The sequence below is a fragment of the Myotis davidii genome, unplaced genomic scaffold (genome assembly GCF_000327345.1).
Source record: "Myotis davidii unplaced genomic scaffold, ASM32734v1 scaffold281, whole genome shotgun sequence".
Lineage (NCBI taxonomy): Eukaryota > Metazoa > Chordata > Mammalia > Chiroptera > Vespertilionidae > Myotis > Myotis davidii.
In genome coordinates this window covers 5664432-5684435 of record NW_006293784.1, presented here as the reverse complement: position 1 = coordinate 5684435, position 20004 = coordinate 5664432, and the positions used below count along the sequence as shown (strand labels likewise).

Below are 20004 nucleotides of genomic sequence, written 5' to 3'. Positions count from 1 at the left end.
TTCACCCTCACGCTGCCCCCCTCGGTGCCCGGGGGAGACGCGGGTAAAGTACTCTCAGGGCCGCCCCTCCTGCCCCTCTCCCCGGGTCGACACCCGTCCCGCCAGGCCTGGGCTCTCGCGCCCCCTCCTCCCTCCTGTGATTTCGTTAGTCCTCCGGCTTCTGAGACCGGCCTTGTCGGCCTCCTCTGCTGGGACGGACCGCACTCTCCACGTCCCCCGGGCATTTCTCTGGACCAGTGGTTCTCAACCTTCTGGCCCTTTAAATACAGTTCCTCATGTTGTCACCCAACCATAAAATTATTTTCGCTGCTACTTCATAACTGTAATGTTGCTACTGTTATGAATCATAATGTAAATATCTGATATGCAGAATGGTCTTAGGCGACCCCTGTGAAAGGGTTGTTCGACCGCCAAAGGGGTCGCGACTCACAGGTTGAGAACCGCTGCTCTGGACCCTTTTACTTTCCATTCCCATTCAGTGCACACGTCTTCCCCCTGCGTGTTGTGCCCCCGCCGAGGCATTAACTGCAGATGTGACAGGTGAACGGTATCGCGGGGAGGACTCTGGTGCCGGGAGACGGGCGAAGTGGCGATAAGTCAATGTGGACAGCGAGGGGGGTGTGATTGCGAAGGGGTGGCTAGTAGCTCTTTTTTTTTTTTTTAATTCTCTTTCGATTGAGTTTATTGGAGTGACATTGGCTAATAAAGTGACATAGGTTTCAGGTGTACAATGCTGTAACACATCGTCTGTATGTTGTACTGGTAATTGGTTAATAAGATTATATAGGTTTCAAGTATATATTTCTATGATAGATGATCTGTATATTGCATTGTGTGCCCACCACCTAAAGTCAAATATCTTCTGTCACCATATATTTGACCCCTTTACCCTTTACACTACATCCTCATTCCCCTTCCCTCTGGTAATCACCATACCGTTGTCTTATCTATGAGGTGTTGGATTGAGAACCACTGATTCCCTTCACCTTTTCACCCAGCCCCTCAAAGTCCCCTCCCCTCCGACAGCTGTCAGCCTGTTCCCTATGAGTCTGTTTCTGTTTTGTTTGTTAGTTTTATTTTGTTCATCATGTTGCCCACAGGAGTGAGATCATGCGGTGTGTCTTTCTCTGGCTATTTCACTTAGCGTAACGCTCTCCAGATCCGTCCAGGCTGTTGCAAAGGGTAGTAAGATGGCCTCCTTTTGTTTACCGCGGAGGAGTAGTATCCCATTGGGTAAATGTTCTACACACAGCTTTTGCTTTTTCTTTCTTTCTTTTCTTTTTTTTAAAATCTGGTGGCTCCTTCTGAATGGCTAGTCAGGAAAGGCCACAGATGAGGTGGTATTTTCATGACTATTGAATAGGAACCAGTCTTACAAAACATTTGGAGGAGAATACTTAGAATACTTAAAATAGTGGAAGTCAAGTTGCAGTTTAAAGCAAGCTACTTCTATTAAAAAGAAATCCATGACTCGTGTGCCATTTAAATCACGAGAATTCTTGTTTTGTATTTGGCCCCAGAAGAAATAAGAACTAGGTTTTGTCTTGCTGCCAACTTGAGTGACTGTGCAATAATGCCCACTAATGGCCAGTAGTTTTGTCAGTGCCCTATATTCAGATAGTGAATCTGTAGTTACCTTCGCTGCATAACAAGATACTTGCTTAAGACAACGAATATTTTTTAACTCATATTTTATGTTTAGCAGGAATCTGGGTGCTCTTCCTCAGGACAAGGTTGCGGTCATGGTGTTGGCTGGGCTGCAGTCTTCTCCAGGCTCAGCTCCGGGAGGACTCGCTTCTAAGTTCAATCCAGTTCTTTGCCAAGTGGGTCCGGGTGAGCTAACCTCTGTCGGGAGGAAGAGATGGCCCCTTCATCATTTTGTAACTTAATCTTGGAAGTGATATACCACTGCCCTATTTTGATCACAGAAGTTAGTCCAGTTAGTCCATAACTCAAGCCCACTCTCTGGGGGAGGGTTATACAGTGAGAAGATCAGGAGTTGGAGGTGCTTAGGAGTCATCTTCAGGGCCGCCTGCCACACTTGAGGATCCTTGATGTTCCATTTTCAAGTCATTATTCTTTCAGGTTCTGTTCAATATGTAGGAGGATTGTTTCATGAGTATAGTGGGGAATGGAGTTACCATGCTTCCAAGGCTTATATTAAACTAGAGGCCCGGTGCACAAAAATTTGTGCGGGGGGTGTGGGGGGGAAGCGGGTGTCCTCAGCCCAGCCTGCACCCATCTGCAGTCCAGGACCCCTTGGGGGATGTCCACCTGTTTACTTAGGCCCACTCCCCAGGGGATCAGGCCTAAGCTTGTAGTGAGACATCCTTCTGGCAGCCAGAGAGCCCTCGGGGGATGTCCGATTAAAGGCTTAGGCCCCCAAGGGAGCTGTGATGAGGAAGCTGGGGTGACAGAGGAGCCATGCTGTCCCACCCGACTGCCCTGGGTCGGGTCGCACACGGGACGCCCGGGCTGGCCGGCCGATCGCTGCTGCACCGCCTGGCCGCCCCCGGTTGGGTTGCACACGGGATGCCTGCCACCCCGGGTTGCAGATAGCAGGCCTGGATGGCGGTGGAGCAGGTGGGATGGCGCTGTCCCGCCCTGCCTGCAGTATGTGAATTAGCCGCCATCTTTGTTGGTGGTTAATTTGCATATCGCACTGATTAGCCAATGGGAGGCATAGCAAAGGTACAGTCAATTACCATGTTTGTCTATTATTAGATAGGATAAGAGAAATAACTTTATTTTTGTGAGGATTTTGACATTGGAGAGCATTAGTCAGTGGTTGGGTGGTTCTGTACCTTTCCCAAAAGAAAACCACTGACAGGACTTACCATGGTTGATTGAAACTGAGTATGAGGGGTGTGATGAATAATAATAACTAATACTTGACTGAGCACTTGCTATGTGCAGGTATAATTCTAAGTGCTTTACATGGATTGTTGTTTTAGTCCTCCCAGCTACCAATATGGTAGTTACTTTCAATAACTATAAGGTAGTTACTATCAATATCTATAGCCCTGGCAGGTTTCTCAGTGGTTAGAGCATCACCTGGTGGACGGAAGGGTCTCAGGTTTGATTCCTGGTCAAGGGCACTTACCTCGGTTGCAGGTTCCCAGCCCCAGTTGTGGTGGGTAGAGGAGGCAACCAATTCATGTGTCTCATGTAGATGTTTCTCTCTCTCCCCACTTCCCTCTCTAGAAATCAATGGAAAAAATAAATATCTTTATAAATGAGAAAACTAAAGCTAAGAGATGTCCAGAGTCACCCAACTAGAAAGTAGGGGCAGTCAAGGAAAGAATCCAAAAAGATTGACTTTAAAACATGCTCTCTTAACCTTTACTCTCTGTCAAAGAATTTCATAAATTGTTTGTTAAATCCGTCATCACATATATAGTGATATTTAGAGTGTTTGAAATCTGTGATTGTTGCCTTGTCTTTATTAATGCTGTTTTAATTTTTCCCAAAAGAATAAAGTTATCTATTCACTGAGTTACCAAGAAACTTTTTAGGTACTCGTATTTGTTTAGTTTGACACTAAATAGTAGTCACTTCTAGTATTTTTATTCATTTTGGGGAATGATAAGTTGTATAATCATATCTTTGATAATTTTATGTTGAATGGGCTGTTCTCCTTGAATATTTGTGTTTATGAAATATATTTTATATCAATAAACATCCCATCTCAAAACCAATAAAAAGCATGTATTATTCTTCCTGATAAGTCTTAAACTATACTCCATCAATCCATCCTATTGTGTGGCCTTGCCAATCTTTTGTACCACTTGATACACATAGTTGATTTATGGGTAGGAGTGTTCAGTCCTTTGGAGGAGAGGGTGAGAATCTAGCCTTCACGTCAGTTTGTTATTCTTGGGGAAAATGAATTCACATTCGAAAACCATCTTTAACACACTTGATATTTGACAATATAATTACTATAAGAATTATAATGTAAAGGAACTCATTTTTAATGATTAGGCATCTGCTGACAATTCTAAGCTTGCTACCATTTGTGTCCCAGACAAGTAATAAAAAGCATGAAGGAGGATATCACAAAAGACAAAAAGCTGTGGTTCTCAAACTTGAATATACTTCAGAATTGCCTGGGAAAATTCGGCCCCAATACCAGAGGGTCTTAGTGTAGGTAGATTTGGGGTATCATCAAGAAATCTTCATTTTTATAAAGCACCCAGATAATTCTGATTGCAGGTGGTAGTAGGACTTACATTTCAGTAGTGTGAAAGGTTGAAAGGAAGCAAGGACCCAGGAGGTTCTTTGTTGTTTTTGACTGTTCATGTCCTTTCTTTTCTTTATCATACGTAATTTTAAGAGTAATATTTCCCACCCTAGCCAGTATGGCAATGTGGATAGAGCATCAGCCTGCATACTGAAGGGTCCAGGTTCTATTCTGGTCAAGGGCACATACCTTGGTTGCAGGTTCCCCAGCCCTGGTCAGGGTGCTTGCAAGAGGCAACCAATCCATGTGTCTCTCACATTGATGTTTCTCTCTGTCTCTTACCTCTCCCACTCTCTAAAAATCAATGGAAAAATATCCTCTGGGGAGGATTAACAACAAAAAAGAGTAATATTTCCCTTTAGCTCTTTATCACAGATACAGTTATAGGCTTTGCTTTGAATGGTAGCATCTTCTCTGTATAGATGTTAGTTTAACATTTGATAGGAGTTGATGGAAGTTTGTCATATTCCAGAATTATCCTTATACTAATAGAACACCAGCAAAGAATAACAACATACTGACTTTCTAATGATAGAGAAAATGGGCTATTTTTGTTAATGTTAACATTTTAAATGGAAGAGAATGACTAGTGGCCTTGACATTTTGAACTGCACTGTACTTCATTACACCTACAGAAGGGGAAGAACAAAAAATTTGGTTAAAATAGTTTTGGACTAAAGACATTAGAACTATCCTATTCTAGAACAAAACTATATACTTGACAATAGTTACAAAGGGAACAGTTATTCTAGACATTTTTAGATCATAAACCATTTCTTTGAAAAGTATGTGAGATACAAAAATTACCTTTAGTTTTTTAAGGTTTTCTTGAATATCTTCAGAAAACTTAAAATATGCCCATAAGTAATTGACTTAAATAAGCAATATCGGTCTTTAGGTGCTTTTATGGGGGTTCCATGATGTAAGCAGTCATTTACCTAAGAGGGGTGTCTGAGGAGCAAGGATGACAGTGTGATAGGTGTCAGTCCACCTCTATGTCCAGAGCTTGAATTAGAGTCTTTGTGTGTGGCCAGAGGAGGAAGAGGTGGTGATGTCTTGACAAGATCCAGAACTGATTAGGATAATATTTGTAACTTAATGGAAAAGACAGAAATGAAAGCAACTAACCAGAATAAAAGGCAATCTAAATAAATGCTAAATAGAGAGGTTCAGGCAGGTTCTATAAGGAAGCAGTGATCAGTTCTGATGGGGGAGTTAGCTGCAGAGCAGGTATATGTAAGGAGACATGTCACTGAGAAGGTGGCAATTGAACTAGGCCTTGAAGGATTTAGCAGAGAATACCAGGTGAGGAAGTGAGTGATAAGAGGCACGAAAGAGGACCATTCCAGAGGAACAGTGGGTAATCAGATTTGAGGTGAGTGTAGGTTTGTAAAGGGAACTTGAAACCATAGTGGGCTTGCATGTCACGCTGAGGAATCTGAACTTCATTGAGTAAGCAGAGAGCAGCCATTGAGAAATTTTAGATGAGGGATACAAGTTAGCCTTTTGCGGTTTGGGGGAGTAGGTTGGGGGAGGCATTTAATAAGTGATTTCAGTATGAAGAGGAATTGAAATAGAAGATTGGTCAATGCTTTTGTAGTCCAAGCCAGAGAAGGTAAAGGCTTACACCGTGGCTAGGGCATTCAGTAAAGATTAAGAATATTGATATTCATTGAAGGATAGAAAATGGACATGAATACATTTCCTAATAGATAATAAAACTTTCATAAATCATCAATTAATATTGATTGATTTCTTACATTGTACTGTAGTACAGTATACACGGATGAGTCAAAAATAGGCCCCATGCTCTGGATACTTAAAATATTAACAAAACAGTCTCTTCCTCTGCGTTGCCTACGAAGGTGGCAGCCATTTCTTACTGGGCACCATGGCTGCCCTCAGACCCCTCGTGAAACCCAAGATTGTCAAAGAGAGGACCAAGAAGTTCACCCGGCACCATTCAGACCGATATGTCAAAATTAAGCGGAACTGGCGGAAGCCCAGAGGCATTGACAATAGGGTGCGTAAAAGATTCAAGGGCCAGCTCTTGATGCCCAACATTGGTTATGGGAGCTACAAGAAAACAAAGCGCCTGCTGCCCAGTGGCTTTTGGAAGTTTCTGGCCCATAACGTCAAGGAGCTTGAAGTGCTGCTGATGAGCAACAGATCTCACTGTGCTGAGATTGCTCACAACGTCTCCTCAAAGAACCGCAAAGCCATTGTGGAAAGAGCAGCCCAGCTGGCCATCGGAGTCACCAATCCCAATGCCAGGCTGCACAGCGAAGAAATCAATAGACAGATTGTGTACACATTGTATTTGTGTTAGTAAAATCATAAAATTCTGCCAAAAAGCAATATTAACAAAACGGGCATTGAATGAATGCATTATAATTTTAAAAATAATTACTAATGGCAAGGAACTATAGAGGGCTAGGTAAATAGTATAAGCATTTAATAGTTTAAAAAAATATATTACAGTAATCGAAGTTTACCAAAATAATCTGGAGCAAATTAACACTTGGAAATTGTTTAAAGGTATCCAACCTAATTAATGTAGAGAAGGTATTCAGATGTCAGATGTAGGGCAGGAGGGCACACTCTTTGGAGTGTCCAAACCTCAGATGTCTGCACATTCTACATTTCATACGGTTACATCTTTATAGACAGTTTTGTACTAAATTCTTGAGGGATAATATAGCATATTACATTAATGCTCTCTAAGAGTTTTAAAAAATATATTTGCAAGTGTGGACAACTTTCGGGAGGGAAAATAAGCATTTTCGTAAAAATAGAATTCGCCTTTTTTTACTGACCAGTTACTAAAAGCTACCAAAGATAGTTTATTCAGTAAGACCTACGGTGGAAAATATTCTTAGACTAGTCACGCTGTTAAATCTCTGCAGATTTAGTTTTATCCAGTCAAATTAATGCAAAACCCCAATGCAAGCATTTGGATTTTGAAAACTTTGGAGGAGTGTCATTTTCTAATAGTCATTATTGGTTTTACATTATTTTTTCACAGGGGAACTGATCACAGCCGCACATGAGCTTGGAGTAAGTATTAGTTTTATTGTTTAATCAATGCTCTCATTAACAGTTTTAGGAATTAAGAAAGTTTAATTAAGCATGGAATAAAGTAGATTAATTTATTTTTAAACCCCAGTTTTTAGTAACTTATAAGTACAGTACGTGACAATTTACTTTAAGTTTTAAATCCAATTAAACTAAATTATAAAGCAAAGTCTTTACTATATGTACAGTAGCCGGCTTATTATCACCCTAAATTTTGTATAAGCTGTGGAGAATAAAATAAATCGGGTTAACAGTTCTAATAAGTTTATTATTTAATAAACTTTATTATGGTGCATGATCCCTTTAGGCAAGACCTTAGGACTGTCAGCATGGTGGTAATCCGATAGCAGTGTGGTCTTTCCACGTTCTCACCAATACGATATTTCAGAACCTGCTTCTTTTTTTCAATAGCCTTTTAAAATGACTCTAATGTACTATGAACCCAGAGAACAAACTGCTTAAGAATTGACAATGAAATATGTCACCCTTCCTCTAGGTGACATACCATGTGATAGACACTGCCAAATCCACTAAAGAAAATATTTATTTGTATTGGCACAAAAGGATTACAATAGAAAGCCCCTATTCAAACAGTTAGTCATCGGCTCTTAATCTTATACTTGCCTGAGGAGAGGGCTACTTGTTAATTAAAGCCAGTGTGACCCTTCGTTTACTAGATGAGAACCTTCTAACTTGTGAATTTTTCCGCAGGTTGCCCATCCTCCTGGCTATCCTTTGTTCACTCTGGTGGCTAAACTGGCCATTATACTATTTCCTTTTGGCTCCGTTGCCTATCGAGTCAATTTTCTGTGTGGCTTATTTGGAGCAGCAGCTGCATCATTACTTTTTTTCACCGTTTTCAGGTAAAGTAGTTGATTAGTTAAAATCCACTTGGACTAACTGGAGATGTAATTTTCTTATTGCCCAAATACATACATTAAAAAATGATTTTTGTTATTTGAATGGTTTTCCAATATCACCCATGCGATTTCACTTAATTTACATAATTTCATATGCATTTGACCCCTAAATGATTACACAGTTAATTCTGCTTCATACAATGGCATGGAAGTATCACCAGTTCATTATCACAATTCTCTGGTTAGGCAGAACTAATAAGGTTCGTCGTTTTATGAAAATGCAGATGGGCCAGTTTAACCCAACCATATGAAGTTCATCTTTGGGTAAAGATAAATGTCCTTTAATTACTAACAGTATTGCTGATGGGCAGCTGCCCATCAGGTTCAGAGCTAATACCGAATTCTATTGTATTTAAATATGCACATGTTGTATACCTTTTGAAATGAGGCTATTAACGAAAGAAATCATTTGGGATGTGGTTTTAGTAAGGTTTCACTTTGTTCCATTATAGCTGTAGGGAACATAGGCAAATTAGACCCCACTTATTTCATTGATGGAAGGCTTTCTTAGTTTTGAAGGCTACAGTGCTGCTTTTAAAAAATGGGTCATTAGTTTAAGGATATTGGTGAACTCATTTGTCTTTGCTATTTCTGTTTCCTTCATTCTTAACTCAGTCTAACCTATGCCTAAGAGGATTAGAGTGAAAAATACAAATTATACTTCCTGCAAAGGGAATGCCAAATTAAAACACTTCTTTCAAAAACTATTGTAGGTTTGATTATAAAACAAATAACTTTTGTATGTAAATATAGTAGAATTTGAACAGACATAATTTTAAATGTCATTTTGGAGACGAATGTCTTTATTTTAATTAGTCATAATATTGCCCCTCAGCTAAATATTTTCTAAATTCTCTTTTAATTATTTATAGTAAGGTAAAAGTTAACATAATTATGACTTTATACTTTTAAATCTATTTGTAGAAAGCTTTCAAATTCAGATGTTATAATAGTTGATCATTCACTAAATTTTTATCTATATTATTTAATTTGTTTCTATTTCAGTCTTACAGGTTTTCAGTGATAGCCAATTTTTTAAGCATGAAATGTTTAAAGTAGCATCTCTGCTTGGATTTATTTGTATTATGAATGTTATTAATGTTTTCTTATTCTAAATAATTAGAATAATCTTTTTAGATTGCTCCTTCTGAGTCTTTTATAATTAAGAATCTATCATTATTTCTGTTGATAGGAAAACTGATCTTTTTTTATTTTTAAGTGTTCAGGTTGAAATTTAGACTTACCTGTTCTATATTGAATGTGTGAGTTACTAATTTTCACGAGACATTTAAGACAAACATGTATAGAAAGTTAATACTTGTATTTAGGAAGTTCATCTGTATTTTAGAAGACCATTTCTGTAACATATACATATGTTTAAATGCTGTGTGGATATAAATAGCTTTTATACAAATAAAGAGCTTTTCTTTCTAAAACTTCTCCATATTTTTCAGTATATGAATTGCCGATGCTATTCTACATGGAAACCACTATAAAAATCATACGTAAAAATCTTTATAGAATCCAAATACTTCTGGACAATAATTTCCCTTTGAGTTTTCTAGATTTTAAAATAGCTTTTATTAATTATTATGCTTGACTCCGATGGGTTTTGGATTAGCACACTAGCCTGTATCCCTTTTCTTTTAATATGTACTTTTCTTTAAGTACATAATATGATAAATTTATGTACTTGCTGTTACATGTTTTAAACCAAAAACTCTTAATATGATAAACTGGATATTTAAGTTGTTTTAGTAATATAGTACTTTGAAAAAGTTGCTTTCTTTCAGAAAATGGATCTAACAATATTATCTCTTACATGCATTTTAATATGAAAATACTTCATTATTTTGAATACAAATAATTGACAAGGTACACGTCCTTTGGGAGCAACCTAGTTCAAGTGGCAAATCTGTTTTGTCAAACAATAGACACCCTTCAGGAAAGAGCAAGCCATCTCTATGGTAATAGGACTAACAGTAGCCTATTGATTGAGTGGAAGAAGACATTATACAATGTCAGCTGGCTTGTTACAATTTCATTTGTTGTATGACCTGAACTTAACCTTTAAAACCTTTCTTCTGTGAATATAAGCCCAACAGCAGGATGCAGTTTTTGTACAGCCATTACAGTGACGGCTTTTTTTCTTCCAGTCCCACCATACAGTAAATGTATTCCTTTGCAGGTTGACTCCTTTATCAGACTTCGTTGAGGAGACATTTCACTACTTTATTCATTGACACACCAAATCATCATTCTATTTTGTTGTTACATATTGAGGGGTTTTGATCCAGGAAGCTGTTTTATTCTTTTTTTCCTGTCACTTAAGAGAACATTACTGTACATATGGGATTAATGCTGACTGGTGTGCAGTAAATTAATTCTTTTAACAGGTTTGGTTTTTTTTCAGGTAATTGTTCACATAGCATTCACTATATTTAGCTCTTGGGTGGACATAAAGACCTTCTGTACCTTTTAAACAAAGATTGTATTTCAAAAGCAAATTTCTGTTTAAATGTGTTGATGTAAAAAGCTTCATTTTTTTCAGTAAACATGACTTGATTGAGAGACGGATTTATTCGTTGTTTCCAATTACTATGTAATTTTTGCCTTTCTTCCATCTTTCTCTTGCTTTTAAAAGCAGTAAGATGTCATTAACACTGCATTTTTTTGTCAATCTTTTCTAGTGGTTGGCAAGAACTCATTTATATATTTGCTTTGCCCTAATGTGGAAAGCATATGAGTAAAACAGCACATTGAAAGCTATCTGTATCACTGTAGTTTATTGAATTAAAAATAGTAAGATTGTGCCAGTTGTTTCTGTATGTATTTATATATTGTCCCCTTCAGGGGTACTTTTAAGCATGCATTATGTTAAGGGATTTAAATGTAATACATTTAATTTATATTACATAGTATTCATTTTATTAATGTGTGCATCTGTGCATTTAAGACTGTAATACAGTTAGTGTTTTATAGGAACTGGGATTTTCTCTTTTTTTAAGGCCATTAAAGTAAATGATTTTTGAGTTTGATTGTATGATATTTAAAGTGTTGAATTTGAAATTCACAAATCCCATTAATACAACATAAAAAAAGTTGTAGAAAATGTAAAGCACTAACATGAACACCACTTAGCATTGCCATGTACTTGAATTTCAAATTTATTTCCTAAGAAACATCAGATTAGGTCGTATATACTAAAAAGGAAGGAATAGTGAAATCACTATCATTAAACATCAATGTGCTTACATTTCATATATCCTGGTATCACTAAAAGAGAATGGATAGCATTGCATAAAAATTCTTTACCTCAGGAAAAATTTAAATTGTTTATGATCTCAGATGAGGGCATATCTTGTATCATTTACTTTGGTTGCTGCAAGGCAGGGAATTAATCTCAACAGGTTTGAGAGTCAGCATATCCTTTTCAAACTGTTAGGGGCCAAAAGGAGCTATAGAAGGACTGATTCAGCAATATTTGTTGAGCACCCAGGTCAGTCGAAAGTAAACTTGTTTTAATTTTTATAATCAAAATTCAGTGCTTATTTTAAAGAAAGACAAAAAGACAAAATTACCAACCTTTAAACAGGCAGTTTTTAAAATATTTTCTCTAAAAGGCACTGTTTCAGGAAACTTGCATAAAAAAACTTTGAGACCATTAATATTGCACAGTAAGAAATCAGATCTTTTAATGTCAAGCAGGTTACCTAGAATATATGAATATTAATAATAATTAAAGGTGTTTGGAAACTGTGCCTGTTTATTACAAAGAACTACAACCAATTTCAGTAATATTTAAATATCTGTTGGCAAATTGTTTTGTGCCATTACTTTATTTATGGGGTATTTAATTTTTTATAAGTTGTATGTTTCTAAACATGCTGCTGCTAAAAATTGATTTGATTAGGAAAAGGAACACTTGATTCTGAGCACTCTGCCTGCTATTCTTAGAGCTTCAGCTAAGATTCCATTCAATAAAGAATAGAAAAATGGCATACCTTAGAGAATGTAGAATCTTCTGCTTAAGGGACATTTGGATTTTCCAACTCAAAGAGTATTCTAGATGATTGCGGTAGAGAATAATGTGAAACTCTGCCTAATTTCAGAGGTAACTATGCGTAAGTAACAAATAGTCACCAAGTTTTTGTAGTTGAAGAAGAATGGAAAGTACTGGAGCATTAATTTCCATTCAGGAGACTATCTGTCTTGATCCCTGGTTAATTGATCATACATTTCTCTCATACTTGTATTGAAATTGCATTGACTCAGACTGGGTAAGCATATTAAGAGCTTGGTTCATTTGCATTTTCTTATAAGTAGAGGGACATATTAGACTCAAATAGCAGCACTTCATTTTGAAGGGAAAAAAGCAGGGCAAACCCTCTTTTTTAAGACTGTAGAGTCTTTTCTGACAGCTAGTCAGAGTTAGAATTAGTTCAAGGAAATGTTAATAATGCACCGCCTGGCCTAATCCCTTTGATATCACCAGGTATCCTCCTGTTCATGGGTTAATTGCTTTAAAAGCGAAGGCAATATTCTGAGCGGTGGGCCGCTTCACCTTTTCACAGCTGTTACCATTGAGTGACAACTAAATCCCATGTGTAAGATGAGGAAGAGCTCAATCTCCAATTGGGAGAAAATTTATGTAAACCACAATCCCTTCAGAATGTACGGAAGTCATAGACTTTCTTGATTTACTCTGCTTTTCCCAGAAAGCTCTATTGTTCACTTTCCTAAGTCCCATCAACCCTTTGTAGCAGAATATCACAGCGGCAGCAGATAGCTTGAAATATATAAATGCTATCATAGCTCTGATTAATAGCAGTGCTTATGAGTCAAGTCTGATAACAGTGCAGCTCTCCACTCAATTTCAGATACTGCTAATGGAATCTGTCTTCTCCAATTGTAATATGAGAAGGCCTAATTTGCCATGGAGCTTGGAGCTGTCACCAGTAGGGGATTGTGGGGTCAGATGGGAGCTGCCAGGTTTTTGCCCTGCAGCTTGTATCTCTCACTTTGAATAGAGCAGCCCCCTGCCTGCCAGTTAGCTGATAGGCCGCCGTGGGGTTTATGCCACTATATACAATAGGAAAGGGCTACATAGGCTGACTTTATAATTGTGAAGCTAGCTCATATTTCCACAGCTACTGTGCTGCATAATTTCTAATAAGTGGTTTTAACAAATGTCAGATTATGAAAAGTTTCCTCAATTACAAAAACTTATAAAACATTTAAATTGCTAAATCTGTTTCCTGCCGAGATTTTGCCACTGGAACTTGTCATCAGTCATTATGGCTATAATAATAAATGCATATATTTCGTAAAACTACAAATAAAATTACAGATCATAACTCCTATAGATTTGCTGCTTTTCAAAGCCATAGCAATATATTGGAAACAGGCTCGATGGTTTCGAATGTTAAGACATATTTCTTAACTTTGCATAACAAGACTACTGAACACTAATTTTCTATTGTTTATTAAGTTGGTTAGGGTTGCTAGTGAAAGTAGTTTAATACCTTCATTTTGTTGATTTTTATTATTTCTATCTTTTAAGTTTACTCATACACCTTTAGGATCTTAACACTTTAAAAATTATGCAGCATTTTCTAAGTTTTGAGTTAAAAATAACTTACTATGATGCGTTGGCCCATGCCTTTGAGACCAATATGATGGAATATACTTTCAACCAATTTCGATTTTGCTATTGAATACAAAATACACTATCAAAATTGAGTAACAAGCTAATATTGAGGTCTTGTGTGTTTTTAAACATTTCAAACAATATTGACGAAAATCTGTAATTTGGGAGTTATTTTAAAGTACGTTGTACTTAAGAAGATAATGCCTCCCGTTGTGCTGGTTATTTGGCATACCATGAACACTTAGTAAAATGTAAAGTAAATGATGGTGATTTCTATAAAGCCCAGTCCAGGATTTTTCTTTTAGATATTCAGGTGTAAGTTGATGGGATATAATAAAGTGAATTGTTCTAAGCTGTGAATAGCTTTCTCATTTATTTGGTTAATGCATAAATCTTACTTGTAATGGAAATTGTGTGATTGCATTTTATTTATGGAAGCTATTCATAATCTTATTCCCTCCATTTCAGTGGTGCTTTTTCCTCTTTGTTTTGAACGCTTTTACATTTTTACCTCCAATTTTACTCTGGTTTAAAATCAGGACTAATGCTTCGTACTTTTCCTTTTTGTGCACTGGTGTTTGATATGCATGTAGCTGAAAATTCAGGGTAGAACAATTCTTTTCCTTTTGATTGAGTCTCACGAAATAAAACAAACCTTGGTAGGATTTTATTTCGAGTAAAAGTAAATTTTTATAAGATGTGGAAAAAAGGACTTACTTGCAAACTTATTTTAAAGATGGGAATGTTTGCCATTTTTTAGGTGTCTTGGTGGTGGCTTCGGAGATAGATATAACTTTAATATAGCATGTCCTAAATTATTGATTTATGTTCATTAAATCTAAACTTGAAAATGAAAGGAAAAAATTTAGATTCTACTGCTCTCTAAATGGCCACTGACTATAATTTGCCTGCAGACTACCTGGCGCATAGTCGATGCTCAGTGTGTACTTGTTGGGTGCTGAGTTAACTGCCACAGACAGAGAAAAGTTCAGCAGTGCACCTCTTTTTCAGTAGCTCAGCTTCCCACTCTGACCATTCTCCAGGTACAATGAAGAGATAAATATATGGGTGTTGTTTATGTGAATGAGCCAGAAGGTAACATTTATATAATTTTCATGAATAAGGCCCAGAAAGATAAGAACTTGGGAGGATGGAGGTGGTAGATTTGCTATTAATTGTATCTTGTTTTACCACACTGTAATCCAATGCATTTTTTTTAGTCGTCGGTATGAGTTGACACTAAGAGTAATTTACTTACCAATAGTGCCCAGATGCTGCATTGTGGCCTTTCTACTCGACTCCACTTACTTCAAGGAGTTTTCTATGTAGAAGGAAGGTAGTGTACTCTCCATGTTGGATTCTTTGCATGCAAGTAACAATGAAGACAAATACATTCATGGATTTTATGTAGCACGTCAAATATGTGTTCTGAAAGAACCTCAGGTTTCTGTTATTTGCCTTTTGATGGAAGGTTAGACAAACATGTGACTATACATGAAAATCAAATGCCAGGTAGTGGAAAGAAAAATATACTTATCATCAATAGCAACCTGTGTCAGTGGTGTAAGTTGTAACCTCCTGATTTATCCACTGTGTCAACAGATGAATAGTTTTCCATCAGTGAGAAAACTATTGCACAATCAGTACCTCTCTCAGGCATCTTATGTAGGCCTAATGGATTCTGTGGACTGAAGAGAAAGCAGTTATGTTTTAACCATGGAATTCTGAGCTTCACATTTGTTAGGAAGCTCTTAATAGCATCCCATGTTCCTTACCCCATCTCCGCCCCCCAGTGGAGAATCTCTGTCATTTGCATTATCTGGGTGAAATTTTAAATACTTGATCACCCTTCCCATACAACTATCATACTCTTGGTGTATCTTTTCTCATTGACTACCCAGTTGCTGTCTTAGAACATGAGCTGCATGATTTTAGTGTCAACCCAAGTAAAAAGCAATTAGGTAGATGCATTTACTGCACATATACTGCAAAATAGATTTTATGTTTAAAAAATAAATATGTAATAAATATGTAACAAAATTTATTTATATAAAATAAAAGATACTTCAGTACATTTTGGATTATTTGTTATTTTGAATCATCCATATAATTGATATACCTGTTAGCATGAGACCTTGAAAATTGAGCATACCTCTGTAACAATGTAAAAATTTGCTTTTCATTGTTAGTATTGATGTGTCTTTTACAATACAATATTGCAGTACTAAAATAATCATAGTAATGGTGTTTGAAGTGTGATCTTCATACAGCCTCATTAGATGTTATCTCTATAAGTCAGGTTAGATTCTAAAAGTATGTATTTCGTTTGAAGAAATGTCTCCCTGGAGCTTCTTCTGTGAGACTCTGAGAATTAGGTTGAGAATAGAAAACATTTTTTCTCATCTTATATCTAATTTATCATAAGGTGTTCTTAAGTTAACATGGAAAATAGTTTAGACTATTTGGCAATTTAGAGGTGAGTTCTGGTGAAAGACTTCATTTTATTCACAATCTCATTTGAATTTTTTTTCTTTCTCCAGTTTACTATTAGTTTTGTTGAAGTATTTCATCAATTTCAGTAGAAAAATGTGTATCTTTTAAGATACCACTCTACACACTAAGTGTAGATAAATAAACTTATTTCTTGGTTGTCTCTTAAAAAATAACTACTAAGCATATTTATTTAAAACAATAAAAGGAACATTGAAAGTAGGGCTCCTAGATTGCCAAGTGAAAACACAGAGTTGCTTCTGATTATGTCATTTTTAATTGAAAAAAGCAACATTAGATTTAGTCTCTGGGTAGATCACAATTGTCTTATTTGAGGAACACATACATGTATAGTCTGTCTGTACATTTGACTTTATGGATGATACCAAACAGCTCATTTTGTGGCCTCAGAACAGCAATTTTATTTAAAATTCATCTATATATATAAAAGCCTAAGCAACTGTTACAAACAAATGACCAGAATGACTGGAACAACCTGTCAACCAGTTGCTATGTCATGCACTGACCACCAGGGGGCAGACGCTCAATGCAGGAGCTGCCCCCTGGTGGTCAGTGTGCTCCCACAGCCAACCTCCCACGGCTCCTCCCCTAGCGGCCCCCCTCCCCCGTTCAGCTCTGATCGGGGGCCACTGGCCAACCTCCCTGCAGCCCCCCATAGGCCTCGATCGCTGGCCAGACCAAGGGACCCCACCCATGCACAAATTCATGCACTGGGCCTCTAGTGTTTAAATAATAATGTGAGATTGGACATTTCTTCTATGTATTTCTAAAAAAAAAATTAACCAGAAATTTGTACTACCAATTAACAGTAAGATATGCAGTCAGGTTTATGAGTAGTATTTCACTCTACTTACACAATTTAACTTTCCCAAAGAATGTTGTAAATATATTGTTGTAGCCTTTTCAGGAAAATAAAAATTCTATAGAGTATGTGTTCTGGTTAGAATTATTGCCCCAAAGAGTTAGATTACAGCTAACTTCTTTAATTATTCACTCCAGGGCACCCTTCACTGAGAGGGATTCTGTTTGGCTCCTAGAATAACAAAGGCCCCAGCAATCAATACAGGTAATGGATTAATTGTAGGCCCTAGGGATTCTGTAGATTTATAGGATTTATACCTTTTTTTAAAAACTCATAAATAAATAGATAACAGAAGTGCTTATTTCATCACCTCATTTGCTCAACAAGTTTAAGACTAGATTAGTCTTAGACATTTTCATCAAAGTGATTTTTACAGCATCACTTAGCATCATTTTTACTGTACATTTAATATCTTCTTCTATCTCAAATTCACATAGCTTACCGATAGGGAAGGTTCATTGATATTTGGCTCAATAAGGTATAAGACAGAAATTCTGAGGTATTTTGTTTAACATATAAAAATTTGAGAAAATGTAAAGACTTCCTTTACATAGCAGTATTTGAAAGGCAATAGGAGTAATGTGAACCTTCTGTATTTTATCATTCCCTTTGAAATATTTATGTTATAGACAAGGAATAAATAGCAATATGAAAAAATGCTTTGTAAGTAAATTGTAATTTCTATACTCTTGCTGAAAAATATTTAAACACTTGGATTAAAGTACAGAATGCTGAAATAGTTATTCCTTAGTATCTGTAAGATATATCCATATGGAAGTCACTTCATTAAAAAAATTCAAGTAAAAAAATAAAAATGAATCCTTCAGTTTCCCCCTAATTTTGTTACTAAGACACCACTTTTGTAACAGTAAAGGATAGCAATGATATAGGATGTAGCTCTTAAAAGAAACAATTTATCCCAATACCATAACATCTTTCCTTTTCCTTTCCACTTTTTACAATTAAAAAAAGTTGAATTTCTAGATAATGGCAGAAGTAATTTTATAAAGCATTATTTGGAAATGAATTGACTTAGGTTGAAGTAAATAGAAACTCTTGCTATTTAAAGAGCGTTGAAAATTAAAGGTAAAGTATAAACATATCAAATAGCTTTCCTAGCACACACAAATATCCCACATTTATATATTTATTTCAGTCATACTTTTAATTTTAAAAATGCACTAATACGCTGATATGTCTATTCTGCAAGTGGCCCCAAAATAATTCTGTTGACTCTGTAATACACTATTTAGAGAATCTTAAGTTCCTCAAATCTGGTTTTCTTACTCAGTTTTCATTAGGTTACAGTTAAACATTTCTACAGGATTTTATTTATTTAGAAATATAGAAAAATGTCTATCTAGTACCTGTTTAATACATTTAATGAGAATCTGGAAAAAGGGCAACTACCATCGTGTCCAAGAGTAGGCAACACTTCTTGGAAAAGTGATGCTTATGCTGGGTTGTAAATAATCAGTGGGAATTGCCCAAGTGAAGGCAAAACTATTCCGGATACAGGGAATCTCATGTGCAAAGAAACCCAGAGATGGATAGAGATAGCTCATAAGTACAGAGACAAGTCATTTAGTGTTGCTGTAACACAGAGTGTGAGATGGGCTATATCAAAAAATGAAGCTATGGGTGAGCTGAGATCCGATCATAAAAGGTCTTGTGTATCATGATGAGGAGCTTGTAGTGTTTTATAATCAAAGAAGACTTCCTAAAGGGTTGGAGGCAGAAAAGTACAAGATCAGATATGTTTTAGATCCCTTGCTCTGGTGGCAATGGTGGGCTAGGATTGGAGGCAGACAGTATACAAAGCTGTTGCATTGGTGTGAGCCTGAGGCGATGGTAATAGCTGAAATAGGGCAGTGGCGATATGGATGGAGGCAAGAGGATGAGTTTTTAAAAATGTTTATGAAGTAAAATTGCCAGGGTGTGATGTGTTCAACAGGGAGAGAGGGAAGGGAGCTTTGATGGTGACTCCTAGGTTTCTTAGTTTAGATAACTAGGTAGATAATGAAAATCACTAAAAGAACCTCAGAGCAGGAGCCATTTTAGGAAAGAGGATGAGAAATTAGTTTTGCACGTGTTGACATTAAAATTCTCCAGGACATCCAGAGTTGGAGTGGCTTTGTGGTGAGGTGTACAGCAGTCAGTCAGAGATATGTATGTCCTACATTAAGGGAGAGGCAGTGCTAAAGGTTTGGTTTGTCCAGTTTGTAGCTGGCAGTTGACATCAAGGGAGGAGATAAAGCCACCCAGGCAGAGTAAGTAGAGTGAGAAGAACAATTGCCTGGTAATGAAATCTTGGGGAACACTGACTTTAAAGGAGTTCATGCAAGAATAGGAGCCATTCAGAGAAAACACAGGAGGCAGATCAAAGCTATAGAGGGAAAACCAGAGGGATGTGAGGTCCCACACGTCAGCTCAGTAGAGTGTGGCTGGGGAGTAATCAAGACAGCAGAGAGATCCCAGAAGCCTATTGTGTGAGGAAGTTAGATGGTCACTGGGGACCTTGGCGAGAGCAATGTCCATAGAGGGGTAGGGTGAGAATGGAGGGTAGAGGCTGCAGATGTGGACCCTGTGAGGCTAACACTGTGCTTAGCCATGGCCCTGAAACTTCCCTTTATGAGAGCATCCTGACATCAGCTCTTTAGTCAGTTTTCTCTGTCCAGGAAGGTGAAAGGAAGCATGCTCAGATAATGCAATATGCCCTGAACAATATAAGGAGACTGCCTGC

The 20004-nt window shown here is 37.1% G+C and overlaps 1 protein-coding gene and 1 pseudogene across 1 annotated transcript in view; both read left to right on the top strand.

The window, feature by feature from the left end:
* Window positions 1-6: 6 nt before the first annotated feature.
* TMEM260 (transmembrane protein 260) overlaps window positions 7-20004 on the top strand; it is a 57535-nt gene continuing 37537 nt past the window's right edge. Inside the window, exons 1-3 of the mRNA XM_015566493.1 lie at window positions 7-43; window positions 7269-7300; window positions 8030-8181. The gene's annotated coding sequence lies outside the window, so the exon portion shown is untranslated. The remainder of the gene's footprint in view (window positions 44-7268; window positions 7301-8029; window positions 8182-20004) is intronic.
* On the top strand, window positions 5987-6597 carry LOC102754441 (annotated as a pseudogene).